The sequence below is a fragment of the Astatotilapia calliptera genome, chromosome 7 (genome assembly GCF_964374335.1).
Source record: "Astatotilapia calliptera chromosome 7, fAstCal68.1, whole genome shotgun sequence".
NCBI lineage: Eukaryota > Metazoa > Chordata > Actinopteri > Cichliformes > Cichlidae > Astatotilapia > Astatotilapia calliptera.
Window position 1 is genome coordinate 19593763 of NC_137428.1, and position 18641 is coordinate 19612403.

The 18641-nt window shown below is 41.0% G+C and overlaps 1 pseudogene across 1 annotated transcript; it reads right to left on the bottom strand.

The window, feature by feature from the left end:
- Window positions 1–400: 400 nt before the first annotated feature.
- On the bottom strand, window positions 401–16946 carry LOC113025563 (prostaglandin G/H synthase 1-like; annotated as a pseudogene). Its single transcript, XR_013909965.1, has 13 exons — window positions 16688–16946; window positions 16504–16587; window positions 11270–11386; window positions 9626–9766; window positions 9388–9531; window positions 8722–8903; window positions 8388–8471; window positions 7218–7464; window positions 6296–6582; window positions 5794–5941; window positions 4715–5095; window positions 1889–1997; window positions 401–1448 (listed from the first exon to the last, which is right to left on the bottom strand). The product of XR_013909965.1 is annotated as a prostaglandin G/H synthase 1-like (transcript).
- Between the last annotated feature and the right edge of the window lie 1695 nt (window positions 16947–18641).

The window sequence follows — 18641 nt, forward strand, 5'->3', positions numbered from 1 at the left end:
ATCAGGTCCCATCTTATCTTAAAGACCTCCCATGATGCAATGAGTGTTTCTTCTTCACTCACCTCTAATCGTTGGTTTTTACTAACCTCTGGCCCTCTTCCACAGTGTTTCTTTCATCCCGTCTCCCTCCCCTCACCCACTTGCAGCAGATGGCTGATTCAACCTGAGCCTGGAGGTTTCTTCCTGTTGAAAGGGAGTTTTTCCTTCCCACTGTCACCAAGTGATCGCTCATAACTGCTTGTTGGGGCTTGTCCTTCTAACATTGCAGGGTCTTTAACTTACAATATAAAGGCAGATTTTGGCACTACAAAAGTACAACTGAATTAAACTGAATAATGTTGATGATGCAGTTTAAACTTTACACAGATTCCAGCAAATAAAAAGACAACAAAATACCAAGTCCAAACACTTTACACTTTATTGTCCTGACTATTTGATATGGTGGAGCACATATAAAAGTTAGAAAATTAACTAATAGTTAGTTTGGCCCAAAGGTTTTCTATTCTACACAGTGAAGCACATGAATACACGGCAATGTGGTTTAACACAATAAATAGGTAAAGTTGTCAGCTCAAACAAAACGTAAAACATCTACAGTATTCTGAAACCCTCTGATAATGATATTTACACTCATCAAATAACTCATATTTACTATGGAATGATAGGATGAAATGCACTAAGTTGTGGTGTCTGCACTCACTTTTGGTTCTGCTTTAATGCTGGTTGTGTGTGGCTGCGTGAGTGGTGAGGTGTCAGTCAAGGCTCGCTCTGTTGCTACAGAGGGGCCACATCTGTGTACACAGTTTTCCCAAGCATATCATACATGTTAGAAGCTATGGCTCTAGTCTATATCAAGGTCAGAGTCCTCGTCGCTCACAGTGCTCTGTATGATGGCTCCGTTGCGAACCATCTTTGGGATGACGGGAGGCTTTTCGGGCAGCAAGCCGTACTCCCGCAGCAGGGCCTCCAGGTCTACGGCAAAGAAGTCTTCCCCGAGCTGATCTGTGAGCCGCACAAAGTTGCCGATCAGGTCCCCGGCTTTGTAAACGAGCAGAGCAGGCAGAGCGCTGTCTCTGAACAGTGCGCTGGTGCTGATGGCTGAGCTGCGCACGCTGCAGAACTTGACCAGCGGGTATTCCTGAGCTAGACACATCAGGCTGCCGCTCATGGCCTCGCAGCCCGGGACGTCCGGCTCATAGATGTGGATTATGACCAGGGTGCTTTTGTCCTCTTTGTCTAAAGCCTCTAAGAACTCCTCCCCACTGTTTAGCTCGTAGACCTGCTCAAAACGCTTGCCGCGGCACAGCTGGCGCCGCATCTCTTCGATGCGCTGCATGCGGTAATGCTGGAGGAATTCTTCATCATCCTCTTCTTCCTGAAGCATGTTGTACTCCTGCATGGTCATCTGTGAAGCAGACAGGAATGAACACACAAAATCAGACGAGTGTGTGCAACACAATTCACACTTCTTTGTATTCTTTGAATATGAATCTACAGCCAGGAGAGAGTGGACTATGGACAAAAACTGGAATAAACTAGACCGAGTTTTATTCATTAAAGAAAAAAAGAAAAAGCATCTTGAGCCTATTGAGTATATGATGTATGTTGTTTGTTCCATCCACAAATACAATCAATGGTGCAGAGTCTAGAAAATAGAAGTTTTTTTGTTTTACCATGTTCACGCTGTCCTTGATAATCAGCTCTTTGCCTACATTCACCCCAGGAGGGATGCCACTGATCAGCAACAATAGGTCTGAGCTAAACGAGGGTTTTCAGAGGTCTTTCATGTGTCTTCTGTTAGTCTGATTTACTTACTTTGCCTTGGATTTTTTCCTGAAGTGCCTTCTGTTTCTCTTGGTCCTTTTCCTGGTCAAGGTTAGAGCGGCATGTCATCGACAGCTTCTTGATCAGTCTTTCCATCTCCTTCTTCTGCTCTTGTTTCTGCTCCACCTCAAGCTGCTTGTACTTCCTCCAGTCATTGATCACACCCTTGGGCCCTGACACAGAACAGCCACTGTTACCATAACACACTCTATATTCTTATGACACAGATGAAAGATCGATTAAAGTCAAACACAAGGATGGCTTAAAAATGAGGGAAGCTCCAAGGATTTTTAAAAAAAAAAGTTTCTGACATTTTTATTTGTCAAAAATAACCAGATAATTTATTTAGATGTCATTTGGGCTGCTGCCTTGTGACAAGGGATCAATTTTTTTTTCTTTCCTGTGAATGCACTACATCTGTTTGTACAACCTGTGTTCACAGCACTTCCATCTGCGCTGTAGTCTATCTCGGGTTCCGTGACTTCAGCATCCCTAATGGTCTTGTTCTCCCCATCCTCATCATCATTGTCGCTGCCTTCATCCTCACTGCTGCTGTAGTAATACTGCAGCTTCTCTCCCAGGATCTTGTCATCCAGAGTAGTCATGATGACGGCTCGCCTGTGGGAAGCAGTATGAACTAGTTTAATAATGAATAATAAGCACACAATACAACGACTCCGAGATATTAAAGACTTCTAACCTCACTGATAAAAATCTGGATAAATCGGATAAAAATCGCGTTCATTGCTTAATAGTCCAGTATAGTGCTGTATAATCCAGACAGATAAACACAGCTAGAAAAGGCTTATGTACATAAAGTGGGCCACACACTATACATAGCTTAGAGTAAGTGTGCCAGTTTATTAAACTTAAGCTAAGAGGCCTTTTGTGATGCACCGATCCGTAAGTAAGAGAGCCGGTGTGTACAGATGGGCAGACGGGGAGAGAGACATTCCTCACACTGCCCTCTTACTTATGACAGCATACACAATATGAGGCATGAATCGGGACTGTGCTGCTTTATTATTGTCCCAGCACAGCAGCTGACAGCGAAGATAACAGCTAACGAGAGTTGATCTGAGAGCCTCTGCCGATGTTGAGACAGATAGTTCAACCATTTACATTCACTATTGCTGTTGTTTCAGTACATGTGCCGTACTGAAAAGAAAATGGCGACAATCCAATTAGCTTGTTTATGTAAGAAGGACGCGGGCCGAACAGCTGGTGGGCTGGGTGTTTGTAGAAAGTAAGGTGGTTAGCATTAGCTACGTGGGTTAGCTACTTCTCCTATGCTGACTTCCTGGGAGTCCGCGGCAGCCATTACCCGAGATTGTGTTAAAACGAAGCCGACTCCTACATCATATATTGCATTAAAACGACACAATACATCCACTACTTGTAACCACCCGGCTTCTTACCTCAATTTAATAACCGGCTCGCTGGCTGCCCGAGCTTAATCCACTAGTTCAGCCGCCTCAAGCCGCTCTTCCACACAAACGTGATGCCTTCAGGGTTCACTGACGTGTCTTAATAATGATTCGTGGGTAAAGAGAATCGGAATGAAGTCGAAACTGCAGCCAGTTTAAACTGCATCCTGTCTGTTATGTAGACACACTGAAACTCACCTCTCCGATAATTGTAACGAAACAATTTTACTTTCTATAGCTTTGCAAACAATTGCAGCACGCGAGTATTTAATTTACTTATAAGCTTAAAAATGACGTAATCAAGCAGTAGAAGATCCGAACTGCTTTCTAAATAGTTAGTTATGATACTGTTTCCATCCAAACTAATATGTCAACCCACTGTGGTGACACTGTAATATTTAGTTTTGACTTTATTGTGAGTTTGGACTTTACCGAGGGCGCCTAAAGACAACACATGAGGTGCGGGAAGTTGCTGGAAGATAAACTATGCAACTCCCTATTTCACCACTAGAGGGCATAAAGAGTGCTGCTATGGCTTCTACAATCAGTGCCAAGCTAAATATTTTGACTTTATCATTCCTTCTTCCTTTTAAATATTTTTCACAAAAGCTGTCTGAAATCAGTGAAAAGATACGGGTTTGCATTCCCATGTTTATATAAACGATTACACAATGCAAATCATCTGAAAAGACTAATAGCAAGTACATACAGACTGTATATGTGGTTTTTCCGGACATATATAATCCCATATGTATGTATGCAGAAGTGCATGTAGCAAGAACACATGTTTTAAACTATGAAGCAAGGGCAATTTAGTTATATGTGTATTTTAAACCACGCTGTGCACCCTGGTTATTAAAAAAAAGAAAAGAAAGAAAGAAAAAAAGAAAACTTGCAGTTACATAGCACTGGGCAGGTCTCTCTCATCAGCTATCATTGGTGTTCAACTTTAAGCCAAAGAATACACTGGTTTTATGAGATGCAGTGGGTGAGTAATGTGGGTGGGGTACAAACAGTCATGAGAGATAATGATCATTGGGTCGTAAATAATGTTGAAGCCTGAGTACGTTTGAATGAATGGGCAGTTTTATTTCAGTCTTTATGCTGAGCTGCAATGAGATCTTTCAAAATAATTCTGCAGACAGTACAAACGTTTACTGATGGACAGTGCGAACAGGTATTGTGATCATTTCAGTCTTCGGACACAAGTTTTATTGACAAAAAAACATGTTTATTCCTCATGTATTTGTGTTCAAGTGTATGAGACAGTGAGCAAAATAAAGGAAAAGGCATATTTGATTTCATTCTGAGCTCTTGATTCCTGTGTGACTCTCCAGTGCTGTTCAAGCAAGCATTACTGATGTTTTCCAAGCAAACATCTGTAACACTAATTTTTTAAAATTGTTTTATTTAGCAGCCGCCTCTTTTACCTTCATATAATGATCTTATAAAAACAAAACAACCTTCTGATGTCTGCAAAGGTTATAGCTCATCAGTCTGCGCTCTGTCACCTTCTCGCCCGTGTTCTTGCTTCTCTTCTGCTGGTACTCTAAATGACACGTAAGGACACGTTCTGGTGTTTTGACACACCAGCTTCTTGAGTGTGGCAGAGTTTACTATTTCAAAGCCCACCTTTCCTCCAAAGGTGCTGGGCTTCCAGTATTCCGGAGAGCATATAGGGTTTCCCAGGAGGCCTTTAAGGGAGAAGGGGGCACCCATCTCCACCATGCTTTCTCCAAATATGGCCCCCGCTCGTGTTTTCTCCAACAACAAGCCGGGGTAAAATTCCAGTGCGTCAATGTCATCGTAGAGCTCTTCGAGGTCTCGTGCTATCTCCTCATTATCTGCAAAAAGTGACCAAATATGTCAAATAGGATGTTTATGAAGCAGGTCATCGACATCATTACAGTACAGATTTTTACAGATAATATTTGCAGGTTTTAAACCAATACTGCTGTAAGGCTGGCAGATCAGTTCAGCACATTAGTTTTGACAGGGAGGTTTTCTACAGAGCTCCTCCAATAGAGTGAGACACACTGCTGTGAAATTTCATGACCAGGTGATGAAGCCTTCCCCCGGCTTTGATTTTATTTTGTAGGCCTACTGCTGCTTCTTCAAGGGGTCCAATCAGCAGCTACTGAATTCACTGACTATGGCTTAAAACACCTCTTTCGTGGATTTTCAGGCTTTATGAACTATCACAGTCTTTCTCCATCTTCATCACGGAGTCACTGGAGTTGTAAGCTCTTTGAAAATCTCTCTATGTCAGGGAGCTGCATGATGTAAATCGGCACATGACTGTTTAAGGTGGACACTCAGTGGAGTTCGTGACATGTAAATAGAGATTCTGATGCAAATGCATCCCCTCGCTACCCTTCAGAGGACAGCAGTGGGAAGAAAATAACTTTGACAAAACCAGTGCTTTAAAAATTGCTCCAAAAAGAGAGCAGATGCCATTAATTCCAGGAGTGTCCGTCCAGCTGTTTGCGTGGACTTCTAAAATTTGTGCCATGTGAGCTAGACACAGAATCATTTGCCTTACCGGTGAATTCCCTGAATGACGTGTATGGCGTGAGGTTAAAGCGCTTCCTGTACTGGTTGAAAGACTGGAGGCGAAGTTCACGGGACTCCTTGATGGTCCCAACGGCTACTTTGGTGACCATCGCATTGATGTTGTGCCCACCGCCAATCTGTGGGTCAACGGTGGGAGAAGTAAGTAACCAATATGGAGTGACCTCAGTCAAAAGACATCCTGTGAGAAGTTAGGTACAAAGTGGCTTACTGCAGAAGTCTGCACAAGCCTCAGCTTATCAGTACGAAAACAAGCTGTCAGCGTGCGATCACTCGCAGAGTATGATAAAGCAAAACAGGAAAACTTTGTGTGACTGCCAGAAATCCTTAAACATGGATCACTGAATTGTGCAACACTTCAGTTGCTGATGGTTACAAAGCGAGTTATAAAACACAGACATCCAAACAACTCTAACTTGTAAAAATGCACCATAACTGTGTGTTACAATTACACAACATGTGCCGTTTGCTACCTGCCCAACAATTTGCCTGGAGAAGGAATCCACGAGGGCCTCCACGCCGTAGTGCGTCAGAACAGACGTGTTGAAGAGAAACTGTTCGTATGACAGCTCGTCCCCATTTATTAAGAAGCTGTCGGGCATCAAAGGGTGCCAGTGGTAGAGCTGGCTGAACTCCAGAGCGATACGGTTGCCGTACTGGAAGGGAGAGCCGAACAGCAGGGTGGGATCGAACTTGAGTTGAAGCAGGTATCCGCTGAGGTGCTGCACGTAATCTTCTATCACGATTCGTATGGTCTCGCCTTCGAGAAGCAAAGGGATTAAAGAAAAATGCACCAAGCAGACAGTGGCTCGACCTCAAGTTAAACAAACAAAGTTTACCAAAAAAACAATACATAATTAAATGCAATAGTTTAGTGTAAAGAACAGGCTCTGGCTACACCTGTGCGGAATTCAGTGGTTGCTTAAGGCAAAAGACTGCTTGTTATTTCCCCAAATGATCACCACAGCAGATGTTTTTCAATTAGGCACAGATTTTATGCCAGATGTTATTCCTGATGCAACCTTCACATTTATCTTGACTTGAGACCAGTACTAGAAGTACACCATCTTATGACCCACTTGAGGCTGGGTTTGAGTCTGTTCCCGACATCAAACTGAGGCTCTTTCCTGTGTAAGGCAAACGTATTAACCACTACACCTCGCAGATGCTGGTAAGGAGCAAGTCTGGCTCAAACTTTCAAAAAAGAAAAAAAAAGAAGTCATTTTTAAACCAAATTTAGTATAAAATCCAACATGTTTTGCTAAATTTTATTTAAACTAGTTAACTTGTTATTAGAAAAAGCAGTGAACTGTCACATGTCCTAGCCACTTGCACTAAACACTTGAAGTCTGCAATGCCAGGCTCACTGTTCCTTTTGAACTGTGTCTAACTCACCGATAATAATGAGCCGTGTGGTCTGGAAAAGCTGCTCATCGTCCCAGGTGGGATGCTCCGCTTTCAATATATCACAGACTCGGTTGTGCTCCCTCAGCCACAGCGTGGCGTACATTCCCAAACCAGGGAGAAGTCCATAGACTTCCTGACCGATAGCCATCTGAGCCTCAGCGGGGACTCCGGGAGGGTAGCTCATTCTAACAGATGCATCAGCGACACTGGGAGGGTACATCTCTCCATCAATTAACTGACCGGACAGAAAAAGAAAGAATGATGATACAAGTCACTGTCATCTGTAATTCACAATGTTAATGAAGATCAAGTATTTCATTTTAAAAAGAACTGCAGAACTGACAGTTGCGCTTCTAAATCAACATGTACACTCACTGGCTGCTTCATTAACTACACCCTGCTAGTACCAGGTTGGACCAATAGAACCAACAGAAGATGGGTACACTGAGGTGATAAAGGGATGAACATACACAGCAACAATACTCAGGTAGGCTGTGGTGTTGAAATGATGCTCAGTTGGTTCTAAGTGGCCCAAAGTTTGCCAAGAAAAATATCCCTCACACCAGCAGCAGCCGTCGATACAAGCCAGGATCTGTCCATGTTTTCACAAAGCCTTGCTCTGAAATTGAGCACTCTTCTATTACTCAATTTTGGTGAGCCCACACGAACTGCAGGCATCCAAAACAAACAACCACGCCACGTTCAAAATGACTTACACCACCTTTTGCCCCCACCCTGATGCTCTCTTTGAACTTCAGCAGTTCAACATGTTGTTACAAACCGGGTTGAACACAAAAGGAGATGCACACAAATTCCACTTAAAAACATATTTATCTTAAATGAGGGAAACAAGGAGAGAACTTCACCTAACCGTGGTGTGTGTAATCAGTACAATCAGTACAGTGCAATTGAGCTCGGAGGGTTTTTATCGAGCAGCACCACTGATTGGATGCAAGCTACTCCACTTCTCTGACATCTGCTGATGAGCCCTGCCACACAACGGGCTGAAATGAAAGCAGGCTGAAGTCGATTATCACGATGTCGGATGTCTGCAAGCAGTGATTGCAGCTATGTGATTGGCTGATTAGATCACTTAAGGGGCAGTTGAACAGGCGTCCCTAATAAAGCAGTCAGATGTAAGTCTGCAAATGACTTTACCTGATATTTCAGCTTTCCATCTTTGAGAAGCCTGAGGTTTAGCTGACGATCCAGGCTGTCTCCATAAATGTGTCCTGCGTCCACCTGTTTGAGTTGCAGGAGAGAACGAAAAAAAGCATCAGAGGTGTAATTGTAAAAAGCCGCTGCTACTTCATCTGGAGTTACCCTCCAACTTCCACCAACCTCCAGCTTCATAATGTAAATTATACTGCTGAAATTTAACAAAAAGACAGAATCAAGACTAGAAGTTTCCCTCTGCTCTTATGCTATGTATATAACACTAACTCCTTAATAAAGCTAATGTGCTGCACACCAAAGATCAGGATGGACTGACCCCGTGGCCGACAGCCTTAGTGAAGCCGAGGCCCATGCGATTGAAGGTCTTAAAGAACTGGTGGGTGAAGTGCTGCGCGAAGAAGGCGAACATGAGGCTGGTGCGCTGGGGATCGGGTCGGAACGTCCTTCTCTTCAGAAGCCTCTCAACCAACACCTCAGGGTCAGGTAGCCCAGCCTTGCCTGAAGAGAAACACCACAGCATCACGCACCATACCGGGGGGGAAAAACACAGATACACCCGACTCAAGCCATAATACTGAAGCTCTGACACAGCTGACATGTTAAACTGCACTTCTGCGCAGTCCAAGGTCAAGATATGGATAAAAGCAATCCTTAAACTACACTCTTTGCATAAAAATGTGGATTTAAATTTGGAACTATGTGAGCTTACATTTGATGCCAGCATTTGTTGTCAGATGTTTAAATTTATACTCTTAATCAACAGAATCATCAACCATCATTTGACAAAGCACATTTAAATGAGCAATAGCAGACACTGGCCTCTTGGGGGCAGTATAACAAAAATAACAAGGGATTCTAAACCATGACTAGCAAAGTTTGATTCATGTTGAGTCATGTTTCAGTCCGCTTGTTGGGTGTCGATTTGGTATTCAATTTCTATCACACTCCCCTAATTACAAAATGTGGCTCCTTGGAAGCTAACCTTTCACCCCCAAAGGTGTGGGACAGTCCTTTGGCACCGGAGGCAGAAGTCGAGTGTAGTAGCTCAGATTATAGTAGGATTCCCAGCTGAGGTAGTCATACTTGGAGTTGAAGGTTGGAGGGCTGGGAATTAAGTTTGACCTCACTGTTGGTACAAAAAAACAGATGTATTAGATACACAGAACGTGTAAAAAACATCCAGAATGAATTTCTCTACAATAAGTTTGCTGACTCTGGACCTGTTAACACCAGCCGCATGAGGACGTCCCGCAGGAAAGTGTGGTTGATGATGTCCCAGAGCCAGTGGAAGTGGGTGAGAATGTAGTGCACCACACCTGGGTTGGGCCTGAAAAACTGACGCACTCGGGTCCAAAGCTCGGCTGGAATGGCAGAACATCACGAGACACGGTCTTGTTATTACTGGAAGTCATGGCAACTGGGGATCTGGAAATCTACTCTAAATAACAAAGTCGTTATGTCATTATGGAGCAGAACACTTGGCAGGCATGGTCTTGCTTTTAAAACCAGGATCAAGACTTCTGAATTGCCACCCACACCTCTGGAGTCGGTGGATTACTGAATGACGTGAAATATAATGGCAGTTCTGTCTCATTATCGGCCTCCCTCGGGGCCCCAAAAACTCCAAGTTTACTGCGTCAGCTGGTTTTGCTGTAACACCTTAAAAATGTGCTTATGTTTAAACCAAAACATCAACATGAGAATCTTATTATGTGGTTTTAGGGCTACTCCACCAAAAATCTAGGGTTAATCACTTTGATTTTGATTACATCCACTACGGATTTGTAGATGTAATCAAATCCACACTATGCACCAAAGTAGGGTTGCGGTAGCATTAAAGTACAGAAGCAGCACAAATTACTGGGGTTTGGCTCATTTTTGCTACTCTATCAGGTTAACCCAAGCCTAAGAATAATTATATGACATATGATGAGTAAAATGCTCATCTCAAGGCTTCAGAATGGGACTTCACATACAAATGGCTAATCTGAAGGTTGAAGGTTCGATCTCCGGCTGCTCCAGTCTGCCAAATATTGTTGGGCAGGATACTAACCCCAAGTTGTTTTCCGATGCATCCATCAGAGTGTGAATGTGTGGTAGAGTATAGTACAGTCCATTTACCTTTAAACGATAACAAACTGAACACATTGTGAAAAAGGCTTAACACGAGCTGGAGAAAGCAGGACAATACAAGTTTTTGTGTCATACCACAGGCTTCTGATTTTATCAAAAGTGTATTATTAACAGGACAAATAAGTATTGGTGTATCATATTCCTATATATTCCTACTTGTTACAAAAAACCCTGAAAAAAGAAAGAGTGTAATTCCCAAAAATGTGAAACTGTTCCTTTCACTTGGCTGGTAGCTCCATAAAGACGTCATAATATTTTCTTTGGAGCTACATGAGCAATATGTGTGTCTATTCTGCGTTACACAACAAGTGAAAACATTGGTCTACATGTAACTCCTTTTCCTGTCCAATACTCCTTTCCTTCCTTTTCTTTCCTACTCCTGCTCCTATTGTCTTTTTCTTTCCATGTACAATCAAAGCAGTGATTAACTGTTATTACACTCAGTGTGCGAATGTCTGCCAAATACATAACAAATGACTGGGAACTACAGCATGTGAGGGTTCTTTGTTAATCCAGCTGCTCTCTTCTTGGCACTTCCCCACGCTCCTTCAATTTTCCCAAATACTTGTCTAGACAGACGTTTTAACGCTGACAGCCTGGGGCTATGAAATTAAACCTTTTTTTTTTCAAAACCCTTTGGTTTTATGTTAAGTTAAATAGTTGAAATTCCTAAAAGGTACAGCAATAAAAGAGGATATGAGCACCACTCTCACAGAGGAAAACGGACTTACGGACTGTGCAGTTTTCTCCGTAGTAGCCGGTACGAGTGCAGTCACACTCATACTTGTCCTGACCGTACCGGACGCACACACCCCAGTGCTGACAGGGGAAGGAACAGCATGGATTGACTGTGGAAAATAAAGAGAAAAGAAAACTCATGTGAAGATCATTTGGAAATACTTGAACGTCAGGTAGGCCGATTATATATGAAGCGGTGGCATGGAAATAAACTGAAAGAGAGATCAAATATTGAAGCGGCACCGGCACTTCCTGTGGTATTCCATGCAAAACCATCTGCCTTCGAGCAAGTTCAGACCGCTATTTGAAAATGCCCACGCAAAGAAAAGGAAAAGAATAAAAGAAAGCCTTAGAGCCAGACATGAAATCAGAGACAGATGGAATCTTAGACTGCACTACTGGAAACATGCTTTTATTAAAAAAATACCTCTGCAGATTAGGCAAGGTGAACAAGTTCTTGCTCCAAGCGCAACTTTTGTTCTTTACAGGAATTTTGTATTAATCACTGACACAATGTGAGAAAAAAGGCACCAGGTGTCACATCAACATAAATGTGACAGTCTTGGAAATTTGCTCTATACAGCACTAATCGTTGCTCAGGAAAGCATTCTGGAGAAGACCCACATAACTGGGTACCAAGTTTATCGTTGGAGTACTATTGCACATTTTACTCGATAACATAAAGCGTTACACTGTTACCTCCGCCGAGGAGGTTATGCTTTTGGTAGCGTTTTGAGTTTTGGATAAAAGAAGTCTTAAATGAGTTCTGATAAAACTTTGTAAATGTGTAGAGCGCGTTCATGTTAACAATTTCTTACTGCCATTGTTTATATTGACCACATATAGGCAACGCGTTGGGAATGATGTATATGAGGATTATTACAGTTTTTATTCAAACATTTTGTCACATTTGACCTCAGATCTCACTTTTACATTTAGATATTTAAAGAAAGTTCAAGAGAAGGAGAATGAGCTGTCTTTTCACTCAGAAATATACAAGTTTCTCATGTCCAGTTATTTATAAATCATTATCTATTATCCATTACCTACTAACATATGTTAGTAACCATATGTTAAAAAAGAACAAAGAAATCAGAATGAATGAAATTAAAAGTAAATAGAGAGTCAGCTGCCCTGGTGGAGGTTTGTGCTCTCAAAGTGATTCTTGTACTTCTTTAACATGCAAGTTTGACCTTTGGGAAATATGCTCATTCGTACTTTGGCTAATAGACAGCTGAGTTGTTCTGTTCTGTTCTTCCCTGGCAGGTGTGTGTACATGGACAGTTGATTGTACCATGGATGCTTAGCTGTTCTTATTAAACTCCTTTGTAGTAAAATGAAGCTGGCACATGCAGTTTGATGGTAAACTATTTTCCACACATAGTCTGGATTACAGCCTCTAGTGACCCCTTGCGTGAATTTCCTGGGAAGAACTCAGTTTCAGAGCTTTCTGTTTCACGGCTGACACTCAGTTTGGCCAGAGCCACCACAACCAGCTGCTTTTTATACACAAGATTCTGTTTTGATTTAACATTACTTTTAACATTTAAAGTACTTATTGCTTGTCCCCTTGCAATCAGAAATCAATTCTTAATCAACCAATCATACAACTCATAGACTTATATATGAGATGAATGGAGGGTGTTAAATGTGAAGCCCGTGTACAAGTTTGTTAAACCTGCATCGTTTTTAACAGCCAGCAGTGGCTTTTCCTTTGGTTTCTTCCCATCTACCCAAAGAGTGCATAATGTGCTCCATTAGAAAGGATTCCTATGATAACAGATAATTTTCATTTTCATTTATTTATTTATTTCACACTTGGTCAACAGTTTCCACAGTTAGTTCTTTCAAACAAACCAACTACACTTTCTGTCAGTAAAGCACTGCAACCATGTGTGAAAAGGAGCAGGCAGAAGAATATATTCTTATTAAACCCTGCCCCCTATCTACAATCCAACTTATATTGCAAGTGGGCACCAAAAGTCAAGGAACAAACTAACATTAACACTTATTTCCAGTCCTAACTCAAACCAAACAACAAATTTACAATCAGAATATACCACTCCACATAGTAACAAGGAGAAAAGATAAGTAAATAAAATAAATGAAACAAAAAATAATGGATCCTTTTACTCCAATTTCATTCACATTCTTCATATTGAGTTATCGTTTTAGACATGTAACACTTTTTAAAACAATGTAAATTTATACAACTCTTTAAATTATAATGAAGAGAGTTCCACAGTTGTATACCCCTAACCGTTGGACTCATTAATCTTTGTGTAGTCCTAGCTAGCTGATGCTTAAAATAAAATTTCCTTCTGCTATCTTCTCCCCCCGAACACGTTAAAAATACTCTTTGTAACTTAGAAGGCAAAATATTACTTTTAGCCTTAAACATAATTAATAGTGTCTATAGTTTCACTAAATCTCCTAATTTTAATAATTTTGATTTTATAAATAATTTATTTGTATGTTCTCTATATTTAACGTTATGAATCATTCGTATCACTTTCTTCTGTAATAAGTTTAGAGGTTTTATAGTATTCTCATATGTATTTCCCCAAACTTCGACACAGTAACTAAAGTATTGAAAAACAATGAGAAATATAAAATGCGCATTGTTTTTTGGTCTAATAAATCTTTTACATTTCCCAAAATATAAATGTTTTTAACCATCTTCTTTCTAATATACTCAATATGTGATTTCCACGTCAAATTTTCATCTATTACACCCAAAAAGCGAAATTCAGTAACTCTTTCAATCAATTCTGCATTAATGGACATAATGACTTCTTCCTCCTTTACACGATTGCCATATATCATGAATTTCGTTTTTGTCAGATTCAAAGATAATTTATTTACATCAAACCATTTTTTAAATCTTAACATCTCAGAAGTCATAATTTCAACCAAATCTTTCAAATTCTCTCCAGAGCAATAAAAATTTGTGTCATCTGCAAATAAAATAAAATGTAACCTTTTTGATACTTCACAGATATCATTAATATATAAATTAAAAAGTTTAGGTCCTAAAATAGAACCTTGAGGAACCCCACATACAATCTTCAATCTTTCAGAGGTATTGCCGAGATAATGTACATATTTTCTAAATAACTCCTTAACCAAGTCAATGCCACACCTCTCACACCATAATTATACAATTTAGAAATCAAAATAAAATGTTGTAACGTGTCAAAAGCTTTTTTTAAATCAACGAATACCCCAACTGTGTATTTATTTATATAGTTGTTAAAACTATGCTTATCTCCTGATTTATATAAGGGTATCACTTTTGCCACTTTCATTCGATCAGGAAATACTCCTGATTATAACGAGAGATTAAAAATATAGCATAGAGGAATACTTATACAGTCTAAAGTCTTTTTAATTATAACCATGTCTATACCATCACAGTCAGTAGATTTTTTATTTCTAAAATTTTCTACAATTGCTACTTTTTCTTTTATGGTAATATCAGCTAAGAATATAGAATTAACCACTCTACTTTCTCCTTTCCAAACTTCATATTCTGGGTCGTCATTTTTTCTAATTAAATTAGCTAAAGTAGGTCCAACATTTACAAAAAAGGAAATAAATTCGTTTGCTACTTCAGTCTTATTATCGACAACTTGATTATTCTTAATAAAATAAATACACCGATCTGAGGGTGTGTTCTTGTTACCCAATACTTCTTTAAAAATATTCCAAATGCCCTCAATATTATTCTTGTTTTCCTGAAAAAGTTTATTATAATAGTCTTTCTTGGCTTTCCTCAATATTAATACCAACTTATTTTTATAAACTTTAAATTTCATTTCCGCATTCTTAGTTCCCTGTGTTATATAGTCCCTATATAAATTATTCTTCTTTTTACACGCATTTGCAAGACCCTTAGTTATCCAAGGTTTCAAATAAAAGATAATCGTACACTTCTTTACAAGTTTAATAAACCAGTGTGGGAAAAACCATCCGCATGAAAAGACCTTTGTTCTCGGACACACACAGAGAAGCAGAGTGAGGAGGAGGTGGGTGGTGCTGGTGGGGGAGGTGGGTGTTGGTGGGGGATGGCGTCTAAACTACTGACGCGCAAGTTTCTGCATGCAAGTTCCGGGTGAGAGTAAATCCTGTTAATTTACATTATGATGACAGATAAGGCCGGCCAGGCATTCTTTCTCTCCAAGATCCATACACTGATAACCACAATTACATAACTCGTTAGATCAGTTCTTGGTACAGGGTTTCATTTATGCATTTTATTGGAACTGCAAGATAAACAACACATCCAAGCTCTTCTGAGTAAAAACAGTGCGGCATGGAACACCTCCTCGTGCACATGTGGATTCATGTCTCTCCAAGCCACCTCCTGGCCTCGATCCTCCACACTTAACAAATGTGTAACTACATCTGACAGCTGTGTAAACTGCATACACACTGCCTGAGAGGTCAGAAGAAGTTCAAATCTCTCTCGTTCTCAAATCTCTCACACACATCTTTTATCTTGCATAGACCTTCCAAAAAGCACTATTAAATTCAATGTAGACATAAATCACCAGGAGTGAGTTAGATATGGAGAAAGTTTTCTCCTGTGACTAGACATAAATCTCTGTGCGCGAGTCTTCCGTTGGAGACAATGAGCGTAAATATGTCATCCTGAAAAAATGTCATTCTGAAAAGGGCGGTGCTCAAAAGGCGGAGTCGGCATGAGAAATAAGTTAGAGCTGATCATGCTGCATTACGTGTGTAAGACATGAGAGATGGAAAAAGTGCCCACATGGGCCAGGCAGGAAATGCCTGGTCTCCTCAAGGGTCTTCAAAACGTATATCCAAGCACTTTGACAAATGATCCCGTGCTCAGTGTTGAAATCCTACCTTATATAGAAAAACATTAAGAAATACTCAGCCTGCACTTGAATTTAAATTAAAAGGAGTTCCAACAGCAGGCCTCCTTACTCGCGAATAATCTTTTCCTTAGTCTTCCAGCGGATGATGTCATGTTACTGTACCAGTGCCTGTCTTTATTATCGGGGTTAAACGAATGTGTAGCTGCTGGCAGCTTCACTCACATCACTCAGAAAAAAGCCCTGATATCAACCAGTGTTAGTCAAAACACAGACTGCGTGTGTTTCTTGCTGCAGACTTTGCAGTTATTAAAGCAGCAAATGTTCCAAATAACAGGTAATGCTATAAGTCAGAGCATCAAACCCCACCAGTCCTCTTTACCTACCTGTGCTCGAGGTAACGTCATCACCCCGACACGCAGGCTCCCGCAGCAGCAACAAAAGCGCACAGGCTGATCCTAGGACAGAGGCTTCCCCACATGATTAAAAGTCAGTCAGTTTCGTGTCCAGCAGCTGAAACATCAAATCACCGAGCAGCACCTCTACGTAAAGGGCTCGATCTCTACTTACCTCTCATTCCAGCAGGAGTTTTTCATACCAACTCATACAACGGGTGGGAAGGTGCAGGGATCCAGATTTTGCAGGTAAACACAGGATCAGGAGTATGGAGACGATCCGGGTGTTGGGTCAGCGTGAAAGAGAAGCAAAACCAGCTATCCAACAGGTTACTCCTGTGTGTGAGCACAGCCAAGCTGCACTGCGCCTTTATGGCCCCCGGAGAGGGGAGAGAAAGAGCGACGGTGACTTGGAGCCAAGTGCGGGTTTCCCCGCTCTTTACCGCCTACTGCTGGTGATCAGTGGCCCTACTTCCTAAATACTGCCTAACTTTCTATTGCCATGTTCACTGTTTTAAGGTCTTCTAAGATTGTAAAGCCTTGTAAATCATGGAGCTAAATAGTTTTAGACGCTGTAATCGTTTCAATTTAATGTCTTTAATATTGGTTCATTTTTTTCTGGGTATAACGTAATAAAACATCACCCATTGCATTTCCATAAAAAAGACACAAAATGTTGTGGAGATATTTCAGTCTGGACTAACATGGCACACTAATAAGGACACTTCCCCTGCACTGAGAAGAACAATAAACTTTTCCAACTGAGTGGTTTCTTGGCAGGTGCTTTTTACATCCTGCCTCGGATGTTTGCTTGAGATGAGGGAAAAGCAGCCGTGGATAAACTCTCAGAGAGATAAGCCAAGGATTTAATGTCACCTCTGCCACTGGAGTTTATGAAAGTTCAGAGGAAGTCATGATGGCGCCATTAGAAGAAGTCAGGAAGTCAGATTAAGACAGAATCTCAGCCAAAATCCAGAAAACAACACATTACATAAAAGACATACCTGTCAGCTCATTGTATTAAAAGCTCACCTTTGCACAAAATCAATTTCTTCTATTCTCACCACCATGGGCCAGACCAAAGATTGTACATCTGCACAAGACTGGAATGGGCTGTAAGGCCAACAACAAGCTTGGGAAAAAGTGCTGTGGTCAGATGAAACCAAAATCAAACTCAACTCGAACAAGTCAAGCACGGAGGTGGAAAACGTTTGGCGTGTTTTTCTGCTAAGGTCGACTTCATCACACTGAAGGGCCAATAGACTGAGCCACGAGGCGGTTGCCAAGTGGCAGGAAAGAACCCTAAACTGTTTATAAAGTTTCTCAAGGGTTTCTCCACCAAATACTAAGTCATGTTTTGCTTGGGGATCAAATACTTATGCCACTCAATGTGACATATCAATCAATTTATAACTTTTATGTATTTTGTGTGTTTGTCTGTGTCAGAATATGACAGAAATAAGAATCGTCTCAGTTCCCTGATTCAACATTTGTCTGCTCTAAAACAACTGGCTGGAGAACATTAATAACTAGAAACATGGAGGTCCATTGTTTATTAAACCTTAACTCTTCTCCTGTCCACGCGAGCACTTTAAACCACTTCACACATGCCCTACAAAGTCTTAATAATAGCACTTGTAAGCGAATCCTTTTAGACATTTACATTCCCATGAGTCTTTGCAGTGCTGCAGCATTCACAGCATTCAACTGTATTTAAAAAGAAAGAAAAGCATTTTACTGTCAGTTTAAAGTGACTCGTTCATGCATCATTTTTGAATTAGGTTGTCTGATATATGCTAAGTCAGTGAGTGACTGTGCATTGGCCATGCGGCAGATTTACAAGTTAAAAATATGAAAGGACAACACAGTTTTCACAGAGGTGGAGGATTATTTTGCCAGTGCAAAGGAGAAACTCTGCCACAGCATCAGGAAGAATGTTGGGAATTACAGCTGCTGCAAAAGCCTTCGAGGCTTATCTGTGATTGAAGCCATCCTACCCCTACACACAAAGAGGCTGTAAATCAACTTGACAGACTGCCCGGTAGATTACATTTGTCAGCATACGCATGCATAAGCACAGGCAATTGGGAACAGTGCTGAAAGCAGCTCCCGAGGCTCTGGTGTTGTAT